A 12,064-nucleotide genomic window follows, 5' to 3' on the forward strand; every position below is an offset into this window, starting at 1 on the left:
AAGTGCTTTGTATTTACGAGAGGCGTCGAGGATACACAGAAAAATGAATACATATGTACTGTTTTAATACTGTAATGTATTATGTAATTACAAAAGCATAACTGTAAAACTACACCTTTTTGAAGAAATCAGTCATTTGCGTTTGCTTCTTGCTTTGGAAGCATTTTCTCTTTGCTTGGAAGCAAAAAAAAAAAAAAAACTTAGTGCGGCAGGCGTGGATAACCGAGAGTCTACTGTACTTATATGTCATAACGGGGGTTAAAAATACTTCAACAATAGCAGGCACCGGCGAGATTCGAACTCACGATCTCCTGTTTACTAGACAGGCGCTTTAACCAACTAAGCCACGGCGCCCCTGCACGTGAGTAAAATACAAGACTAAAATTTAATTCACTCAACTCAATAATCAAGTGACGAAACATTTTTCTTAAAAAGAATGCAGTCTAAAAAAATTTATTTCCTGATTACAATATTGTATAAACTAATATTGGATATTTTATATTTGGAAGCATTAATGGAATAATTGTTTTAATAACTAAGACATACTTATGATTAAGGGAAAAATCGACTTTTATCAATTAAAATAAAGCTAAAAAAAAAGTTAGTCTATTCTATAGTTGGTGCATTTTTTACTAGTTTATATACAATTTGAAAAGTGTTATAATGGTAATAATGTTCCTTTTTAACGAATCTCAACGTTTCTGATCCCCGAGTTCTGTGTGTCTCATTATATCACTTGTTTTAAAATTATGTTTGTTAATACAATAACTGGAAATCCTTTGAGTTAGGCGAATGAAATATAGAATATAAACTGCACATCAAATTCAAAGATTTCTATCAAATTTTGAACGAAATCCATTCAAAGAATTTTTATTTGCTTGTTCAACTACACATAAATATATTAAAGGACGGATATAACTGAGTACATAGATCTATCCTCCAAAATTTAGTTCCAAGTCAAATTTAGAACAAAATCCGCCAAGGAGCAAAAGGTCTGTAGCTATCTCCTTTATATAGATAATAATATGTATAACTCAAAAACGTAATGGCTAGTATAATGAAATTTGGTATGTAATCCTGTTATTAAGTTGCAGTTTTGAATTCAATTGGGCAAAAAGAAGTATTCAAATTACATATTCTGTTTTCTTCGCTATTTTGAGAAGCACAAAACGCTCATGCGCAGATTTTGAAAATAAGTGCTCGAGGCTTTAATGGTCTTGCCCAAATTCTACATTTTTTAGACAAAGTACACTTTTTAGACCCAAATTCTACATTTTTTAGACAAAGTACACTTTTTAGTACTGGAAGAATGACTCATTTATTAGGGAATATGCGAGAGAATTTCAGAGAGATAAATCCCGCTGGTTTTCCATATCATATCAAAACTATTTGTTACTATTGAATTTTAATACTGTAGTTTTCTGTTATTCCACTGGAAAAATTTTCAGCGAATTGATATAAAAAGATATCTCTTCTCAGTTACTTTTGATTTTAGTTCAGGTTTAATTAGATATCAATGTTTCAGATTGAAACAGGAAAACCAATTCCAAGAATAAGTATTCATATATTGACTATTTCTTAAAGGAATTGCTGGTTAAAAATAGAGACGCTTGAAACCTAAAAAATTATAATGCACCAATATTTCGGAATGAAGGTTCAAATCTTCTTTAACTTTTTTACTTTTACTTATAAGAAGTTTTCTTGAATCCAAAAAGCACGTTTTTGAAATTATGTCTGTTTGTGAAAGTGACAATTCAGAAATGCTTTGAGATAGACAGTGGGTATACAATCTTTATATTAATTTTGCAAAATTCTCAAAAATGTTTAATGACATCATTTCACAAATTTTTATTTTATTCATATTCATTTATTTTACTATACTATATTAAGAAGCACTCTGCATATGAGCGGGGTTCTGAAAATAAAAATCTAAGTATTCGTGGCGTAAAATCGTATCCTAAATCCCTAGTTTTTAGGCAAAAAAAAAAAAGTTTTAGGATAATAAATTATTTATAAAGTAGTAGTAAGGAAAGTTTCAGACAGGTCATTCTTGCTGACTTTATTTTATTTCTTTTCTTTTCTTTTTCTTTTTTTTTCTTTTCAATTGCAGATATTACCAAGTGAAATAAAAAAAAAATTTGGATATAAGAGAGAGGCGTATTTAATTAACAAACACAAATAAGAAGGGGAAAAAATTAGCGGCTTTGATTTTGAATTTAACCGAAATAAATCTGAATTTAAAATGATATTTTTACTTTTACATATATTATTGTAGTATTGAAAAAGTACAGTAATTGTCAAAAAATTCGAAAGCGAGATTTTCTTTCTGATCTGAATTTGAAATGATATTTGTATTTTTACGGGCCGCGGTGGCCTGGTGGTAAGGTCTCGGCTTCGGAACCGGAGGGTTTCAGGTTCGAGACCCGATTCCACCGAAGAACCGTCGTGTAAGGGGATCTGTTGCACGCTAAATCCGTCCTGGCCAAACGTTCTCCCGCTGGTGTGGTGTAGAGAGGGGGGTGTCAGCTCAGGTGGCGTCCTCGTCGTCTGACCACGGTTCAAAATGACGAGGTCCGTCCCAAAATAGCCCTAGTGTTGCTTCAAACGGGACGTTAATATAACTAAACTAAACTGTATTTTTACATATATACGTAGTATTGAAAAAGTATAGTAATCGTCAACAAATTCGAAAGCGAGATTTTGACGAATCTCCAAGCTTTAGATCTCACTTAGTTCGAAAAAAATACACAACATAATCAGCGCCGTGGCTTAGTTAGTTAAAGTGCTTGTCTAGTAAACCGGAGATCGTGAGTTCGAATCTCGCAGGTGCCTACATGTTCCAAAGTTCGTTTTTCTGCATCATATAGGGATCCTTCGATTGCAGGCGTCAAAAAATTGCAGCTTGAGATTTTGACATTTACTCCACATTTGAGACCTCTGTGAGTTCAAAAAACACAATTTAGGAAAATACGTGTCTGTCTATGACAATGATAATTCGAAAACGCTTTGGGCTGAACAGATGAAATTTGATATACGGTTCTCAGATTTCTGTCAAATTTTGAGCAAAATCCATGCAGGGGAAGTTTATCTGTCCAGCTGTTCGAATATAAAAAACACATAACTGCAAAATGAAGAGAGCTAGAGGGATAAAATTCGGTACTTACATTTAATATCTATATTGTTTCCACCTATCAAGTTTTAAGCCAAATCCAACAAGGGATTGAACGTCTGTCTGCCTGTACTTACAGAAACATGTAAACGCGATAATTCAAAAAAGGACTGATTTAAATATATCAAATTTGGTATCAGATTTTGTGACTACAAGTGCAGTTTTATGTCCAATCTTTGGTACAGTCGGTTGAGAAAAATTGTCTAACACACAAATTCGATTTTTGTATGCACACCGGAGATTAAACATCAAGTAACTCGCCAAGGATGACACGATTGAATCAGTAAAAATGCTAAATTCACCCAGAGGTTAGTATTTAATAATATTGTACGCCAATACCATGCAAAGCGTTCTCTGGGGTAACAACTTTATTAGAGTATACGAGAACGTTTTGTGGAGACCACTCCGGCTGGTTACGTCACAGTAAAATTCAAGGTTTCAAGACAGAAATTCGAATTACCACCTAATTCGAAATTTAAAATATTTTAACTATCCAAATTCTATTACGGTTGTGTGTATGCAGTTGTCTTTTTTTCTTTGAAAATAATTGCAATTTTGACTTAATTACAAATTTCAGTATCAAAAATTCTATCCTTTTGCATCCGATTTAGATGCATCATTTTATGGGAACATATTAAATTCGAGTAAAATTTGAGATAATTATATATTTAATGAGGTAAAAGTTGAAGGATAACTTTATAAATATTTGTTAACAAAATTTCGAATTTCTCGGAAAGATGCATATAAAATTATTTCCACGCTTCGATTCAGTGCAAACTATTTGATGATGATGTCGTATCCGCGTTACCATGGAAAAGGGATGCAGTAGCTTCTGAGGGTAAAGACCCCTGAGCACCCGAGGACAGAAGTCTGACTTCTAGCTCAAATGAAGATAGCACACACACACTCGCTTGCACAACCCCTTTTTACAGGAGGGCACATGCACACACCTCACAGATAGAACGCAGATGAAGAACAACCATGCCCGAACCGGGATTCGAACCCGGGAAGCTATTTGATTGCACTTGCAAAAGAAACTATATAAAAATGTCTGAGTAATGTGTCTCTTTTATAGAATAAGAACTCTTTAGTGGAATATAACCCCTGCATTAGAAAATTCATCTCGATTTTTGTGTATACGAAATCATCTCTTCTCTTTTGAACTCGTGAGAACATATTTTTTTAAAAAAAAATATGTTTCCAGGTGGGCTGGAACCCCAACGGTTAACACCCGAAAGCGTTACCATAAAATATGTATTACATGTCCTGGTATGTACTGGTACCAACATTTCCAAATCTTCAAAATCAGAGCCAGATTAAACCATAAGGTAAAGTACCTTAGTAAGATACTTTGTAGAGAATCTCAGGCAAAACAAGTAATACCCCGATCTAGTCAGAGGCCATGGGGGAACAGAATAACTAATTATATAAAAATAAAATAATTGCAAATATATCTAAATAATTTTTTTAATTAATTATGAATTAAAAATTAATATCATGAATTATGTAGCAATAATAAATTTAAAGATTACAGCATTTTGAATACAAGCTTACTAAGAAACTTTAATATAAATAATATCATTTCTTTGTAACTTGATCAAAGTTTTTTTTTTTTTTCAAAAATATATACCAGGTAGACCGTTAAACTTAAGAATTTACCAAGTAGTTAAGTTAACTCTTAAATAGTAGGTGTTTAAAAAATGATTTTCAAAATGTTAATTTTTTTCCCCCAAACTAATCAAATTTTAATTTTTTTTTTTCTTAGTATCTTCAGATCATATTCAAAATCAAAAACTAATTTTACTCCAATTTAAAAGTTTAAAAAGAAAAGCTACTGAAAGTAATTTTAAAAAATAAAATGATTGCAACTATATTTGTAAAATATCAAATACATTTTTTGTGAGGACTTTATCGCTGCTTTATCAATAAGAGAAAAAATTAAATATGTATATATATATAACCAACGAATCGAATCTAAAGAATTACGTATCAATAAATAGGATTAGAGTTTCGAATCCTATTTAAACATTTATTTTTCTTTTATTATTTTCCTCAATTGTAGGTATTATCAAATAAAATAGAACAGATACATTGGATATAAGAGGCTGGCGTATTTAATAAATAAAAACAAATCAGAAGTACAGAAAGATTTTTTTCCCCAATTTGATTTCGAATGAACTAAAATAAGTTGAATTACAAGTTATATTTTTACATTACACTGACAGTAAATTCAAGACACAAGAGAAAATATTCAAATGACTAATTATTTCATATTTACCGAAATTCCATTGTACTTGTGAGCATCCAGTTACGTTTTCTCTCCCAAAAATTACAAATTTCCTTATCAAAAATGAAATCATTCATTATCATTATCATTCATCAATATTTCCTTATCAGTCGATCTCAAAATCATAAATGTTACGTAAATACAATAATGTGAAAAATGATAACTTCAATTAACACGTTTGAGCGCCATGTCATCCATATTTGGATGGCAGCAAAAGTTTTCATTCAGTATAGAATTTGCTGCGAGTAGAACATGCCAATGTTTAGTTTATATCTCCTTGATTTATCCCGTTGTTAACGGTGTGAATCACATGTGATTCACATCTGCTGAACTGGGTACATATTTTCTTCTGAACTACAATTAAGAGAAAGAAAAGAAATACGCATCTTATTCGATAGTGGTCAAAATCACAAGCATAAATCATAGCAGCAAACGTGTTAATGAGATTACAGTTGAAGAATGCTGTTAAATTGTTTCTAATTTGATGAAGCTTCATTTTTAAAAAAAATGACCACATAGTATGTTTATATGATCCAGTGTTCTGCGAATTCTTGAAAGTAAAATGTTAAAAAAAAACGCGTCGCCGTCGAAAATTATATTAATTTTGACAACTACCACCGTATATGCCGAAACATTTTTCTCAAGATTGAAAATTATAATAATAATAATATTATTTAGGTCCCAACATTAATAAGGAAGAATTTATCATATTAGATATTTTATCTAGAATTCGAATTAGAGAAAAAAAAATTATAATGATATTGATAAGTATTGAGTTTTTAATATTTTTGTTATGTTGATATTAATGCCACATTGTCGGAGTATAAATTTAATGCAAAATACTAAAAAAAGAAAACAAAAAATTACACATTCTAATGATTCGAATATCAAATTTATTTAATAAATTAATGCAGCAATCGCTTTTTTTTATTCATTTATTGACGATTATTTTATAGAAATATTGATTTTATTTAAATAATTTATCATTTTCAACTATTCTATTCCTTCAATTCCATAATATACCAAATTGTGTGACATATTAAATAGCAAAATGTAATAATTGTTTTGTAGCATGAAGTTTGTTTCAAGGTCTAACAATTTTGAACCAATTTTTTGTTTGGGTTTTTGCTCGAGTCGATCCAGTCTTGAACAATTCCCGAAAAATATCAAATTGTTTAATTAATTTCGTTTAAAAAAAAACAATTGTGTTACGATGATACGAAGAAATAACCCTACTACTATGTCTGGAAGGCAAATTTTCTGTGATTTTCTCGATAAATTTAGAATTTATATCTCAGCTTTTGGCTTGCAAATTTATTGCACGTTGTTTATCGTTTGATACACTTATTATATTCAGTCCATACAAATAAATGAAGGATATCAGAAAAACAATGGGGCTTGATTAATTCCTAGCTGATAGGGATCCGATATGAATTCGATTTAATCGAAATTTTGAATTAAATTTAAATGTCTACGAAAAGGTTTAGGAAAACAGAGAACTCTAATTTTTAATTTAAGGTTGTAAAGTTGAAATTTTTTGCAAAATTATCAAATATATTTTTATGCATTATTTTTTTGTTTCTAACCAGTTTTTGAATTTTATTTCTACGCTTATTCTTTGGAAAGTTATATTGATTTTCAGATTTACATAACACATGTTTTAAGGCCATTTTACAATTTTAACGGCGATTTTCTCAAATTCTAAATTTCAAAACATTTTTTTTTAAGGCAGAGATAATACATTAAAATCTAATGCATATTCTTCGCTCAAATTTGCTGTGTTAATTTCTCAGTATGTTTTGCAGTTTGAGATCTAGAGAATAAGCAATCTGTTCATTTATAAATATTCTGTAGTTGTTTTAATGTGCGAAAAAAATTGATAACTGCAATTTATTTATGAGTTGAACCCCAATATTTAAAGACTAGAAAAAAAAAAAAGCGGTTTTTTTTTTTTTTTTTTTTTTTTTCCAGGAATTAGGAAATATATTTGTTAAGTTATTTCCTACAGCTCAACAAATCATTTGATAATTGTAAAAGTAGAAGATTTTTACTTTATATCTTTTTTTAGCCAAAAGGCACATATTTTCTTCAACTGTTAAAAAATCTTTTGACATTTAAATAGAAAATTCTGATTTCATTGATGTTTTTTATGCAATAATTTAAAAATGTTGCAATTTTTCAGCGTTTTTCCAAAAATTCATTTCGAACATATCATATACCTTAAAAATATCACCGAAGATTTAATTTTAATATCGGGTAATTTTAAATAAATACATAATACCGAGTTTTACCCATTTAGATCGCTTCATTTCGCAGTTATCTTGTTAACATATATTCGAACATCCGGACAGACAAACTCCCTCTGAACATATTTTGTTGAAACTTTGATAAAAAACTACAAATTTGGTGTAAGGGCCATATATCAAATTTCACCCTTTTAACTCAAACTCTTTTTGAGTTATCTTTGCTACAGATAGACATTTTCCAAAAATGTATTTTTCGAACTCATGGAGTTCTAAAACATGGGGATACGTCAAAACCTCGAGTATCAATGTTTAGAAGATTACAATACTTTCTTCCTTCCTATATGAAAATGTTAAAAAAAATTCTGCTGCGTTTAGGCACCGGCGAGATTCGAACTCACGATCTCCTGTTTACTAGACAAGCGCTTTAACCAACTAAGCCACGGCGCCCCACGCTTAGTCCTCTTTGTAAAAATTTAACAAATATAGGTTTAGTCAAATGACGAGAGTTTGGATCCCCCTCCCTCTCAAATATATATATATACGAATTCCTTGCTGAAATAACGATTAGTAAAGACATCTGCTAACGAAAATAAAAGTTGTATTTTCGAAACATTTTTTTTTTTTAATATAGTTACAATAGTATTCCTTTCAAGTCCTTTCATATATATATATATATATATATATATATATATATATATATATATATATATATATATATATATATATATATATATATATATATATATATATATATATATATATATATATATATATATATATATATATATATATATATATATATATATATATATATATATATATTGATTTAAGTAGAATGCAGGTTCGAAACAGTGAAGAGACTTGGTAATTTTAATTACCTTTTTATTCTATTCCGAGTGGCAGGCATGATTATATACAAGAAAACGCAGCGCGGCACACACAGAAGTAAGAAAAAGGAAAAAAGGGCCAAACAGATGATCACTAGCCTTATATAACATTGGATTTCTGGCCAGGCGCCAATTCAATACACGTGTGACACCTTTTGAAGGGTAAAAGTATCACCTTCATTTGAAACGTAGTTCTGATGGCGCATTATTTTTACAAAGGGATTAATTAAACCGAAAGTGGAATTGGATCACGAAATAAGAGAATATTTTAGAATGAAGTTAGGAAGCGCTAAATTAAGGTAAAGTTTTGGAAATTAATTTGGACTAAATTAAGAGTTTAAAATATCATTACACACACACACACATATATATCTTACTCAAAAGAACATTAAAAAAAAAAAAATGCCTTAAAAATTTATTCCATTGTTTTTTTTTTTTTTTTTTAATAATTTTACTCCGGAGGCTAAGACAAAAATGATATATTATACAGTAACATATAGGGATTTCAATTTTCCTAATGTTGAAATCAATCCTCAAATAAATGAAGATTTTGGCCGTCCCACAAAACTCACTGCCATGACCTGAAGAAATGAAAATATGTAAAATTCAAAAATCCAACTGATATCGAACTCACTTCTCTAGTATTGGAATTTTGTCTTTCCATATCTCGCAAATTCCACTTTTATCTTATGAACAAATGAAAATTATGATGTAAATTCAATAATATATATTTTTTTTTCATTTAAAAGTTTCCAAATTTTTGTACAGAAGACGAGGAAAAATATACTCCATAACTTATATGAAGTTTCAAAGTTATGATTTTATCGAAATCAACTTTCCAATTATAGGATTATTTTTTTTCCCGTCCTATGTTCTACATAAATCCATTTCAGTGGCATAAGAAGATGAAAATTAATTTCAAATTTTACACTATTTTTCTTCATTTCACCATTTCCATTTTTTTTTTAATTTTAAAAATAGAGAAAAACAATGCATATATTATATATACTGAGTGAAATATCCCTGATGGTATTGAAATTACTTCTTCAATACTATTACTGCTCCTCTATAATTTGGCTTTTATTTTTGTTCTAATATCGAATCGTTTCAAATTTTCCCAAACCCTCTAAATTCATTTAATATTTTAAAAAAGAAAGTAATAATTCAAAATGAAAATATAACTTTTTTTTTATGCAGTAATCGAAAATGCAGCAAAAGAAAATCGCCATATGTATATAAAGAAGTAGCAGAATGCGTGCCAAATTCCAGTTACTCTTAAATATCAAATTCCTTCAAAAAAAATTTGAATTAAAGCTTTAAAATTTAAAGCTTCCAAATCATTCAAAAACACCTAAATTCCAGTTTACGATTTCACAAAATGAAAAAAGTAACAGCTCAAAATAAACATCGATATTTACTTTTTCTGATGGGGTAGGGGTGGAGAAACTCTGCACGGATGCATTTCAACCTCTGGACATTTGATTTCCTATCTTTAAAACCTAAGAAGCAAAATATAAATACCCATAGCAACTTATACGTGCCCTTAAGGATCGAAAAAAACATTCCTTTTTAAAAACTAGTTTACGAAAGAAAAAAAAAACTGTCCTTCGTGCCATTCTCAGTAGGACAAAGAAAAAAAAATTCCTAAAATTGAAGACAGACTCAAAGCCCGCCGTAAAACCCGTTGTCACCGGTACAACAAGCCCCATAACGCCAAACTATATCCGTTTACGAAGCATCCGTAGACCCTAGGGCGGCTAGGGGCTTTCCCTGCGCCCCGGCATCTCCGTATAATTGCATTCCAACCGTGCCATCTCCGATAGAAAACGCTAAAGCGGTCCAAATATCTCCGCTCGAAAAGAGTGAGCGAGACGGAGCTGAAAGGGGGTTGAGAGGGGATGGACGTGGAGGGGGGTCTTCTTCCAGCTCGAGAGCTAGCTAATAAAGGAGCTTGGAGCGGGGGCAATCATACGGAAGGGCCCTGCCAGCCGCTGTATCAAAGGTTAATAACAGAACACGGGAACATATTCTCTGTACGGATTAGGTGCTTGTCGCGATCTCAATTAAAGCCTTGTTTCTACACGGTTTCCTGAACACAGTCGTCGAACATCAAATTAAAACGCTGCTGCTGTCTCTACTTTTTCTCTACTGAGGAGAGAGGATTTTAGTTTGGTTTTTTTTGTTGTTGTTTTGTCGTCCATCTCTCCTGAGGCATTAGTTGTCCGGGAAACGTCAACGAATTACTCTGCTGAAGGTTCCGACGTGGAGAAAAATGCTGTTAATAATATAAACGTTTCAATTTTATTGTTCTTTTTTATTCTCTCTCTCTCTCTCATTTATTTCCCGCGCTTTTCTGTTCCGTGTTTCTTTTAATTGTTATTTCAGCTGCCGTTGGTCGCTGCAGCTGGTTGATTTTTAAGACCCAGATGTAAGGAGGAATTAATTATGTAGGTTTAAATTAAAACTAGATTGCCCTCTAGTGTCATTAGAATTATTAAAATCATTATTTGTTTGTTAATGTCTTCCAGGAAAAACGAGGGTTTTTGTTGTTGCTTTATACTGTGTGAAAGTGGCATATTTTTGCTTTTGTGTGCTTTTGAAATGTTTAATAATGACTTTAAATTAGATTTTCTACTTGATAATTTCTCATCATTGGTTTTTAATTACGTTCATTAGCACTTTAAAGTGAACTGAAGGTAATTTTCACACGTTTTAATTTCTGGGTTTTTTGGTAAATAAATCATTGAGCATGATGCCTTCTAATTACGAAATGTAAAATAATTAGAATTGCTTGATTTATTCAAACGAAATGAAAAGAAATTCAGATTGGTGATTAAAATGAAATATTCTGGTCTAACAAAGAATTTTAATTTCTTGCTAAATGGTACAAATATTAGGACATAAAACAAAATGGTATTCCTTTTCGGAACAAAGATCTCTCAAAGGTTACACCGGCAATAACACATTTATTACTATATCCCGAGTCTTCATGAAATTATTCAAAATTAGAATGCTATTTCATTGTAATCCAAAGTTTAATTTAAAAAGAACTAGAATAATGCAAAATAAAGCTGAATAAATCAACATTATGATCACATTTCAATTTGTGATATGGTTAAAGTACTATCCAAGTGCCAATATAGCAAGGCGTAAACTAAGGCATGAAATACTAACTTTTCTGTCATATTGTTTTTATTGTACTTAGTGTATTCGGTGCAAATGGATCATTTCAGTATGACTCAAGACATATTAACCACATTTTTGAACAATCAAATGGATAAAATTGCTCATTTTTCTTTGACAAAAGAATGATTTTAAAACCCAAATAAAAATGTCAGTATATCCCATCATATCCAGGAAGATAATTTGTAAGTAAACTGTTTGTGTATATATATGTAGTATAGAGAAAGTATAGTAATAATCAAGAAATTCGAACGTAAAATTATGACGAATCTCTATGTTTTATCTCCTGAAA

The 12,064-nt window shown here is 30.5% G+C and overlaps 2 non-coding genes across 2 annotated transcripts; both read right to left on the reverse strand.

The window, feature by feature from the left end:
• Window positions 1-280: 280 nt before the first annotated feature.
• Trnat-agu (transfer RNA threonine (anticodon AGU)) lies at window positions 281-354 on the reverse strand. The gene has a single exon. It is a non-coding gene; the product is annotated as a tRNA-Thr (tRNA).
• Window positions 355-8,075: 7,721 nt separating this feature from the next.
• Window positions 8,076-8,149, reverse strand: Trnat-agu (transfer RNA threonine (anticodon AGU)). The gene has a single exon. It is a non-coding gene; the product is annotated as a tRNA-Thr (tRNA).
• Between the last annotated feature and the right edge of the window lie 3,915 nt (window positions 8,150-12,064).

This window comes from Argiope bruennichi, chromosome 11 (assembly GCF_947563725.1).
Source record: "Argiope bruennichi chromosome 11, qqArgBrue1.1, whole genome shotgun sequence".
Taxonomy (NCBI): domain Eukaryota; kingdom Metazoa; phylum Arthropoda; class Arachnida; order Araneae; family Araneidae; genus Argiope; species Argiope bruennichi.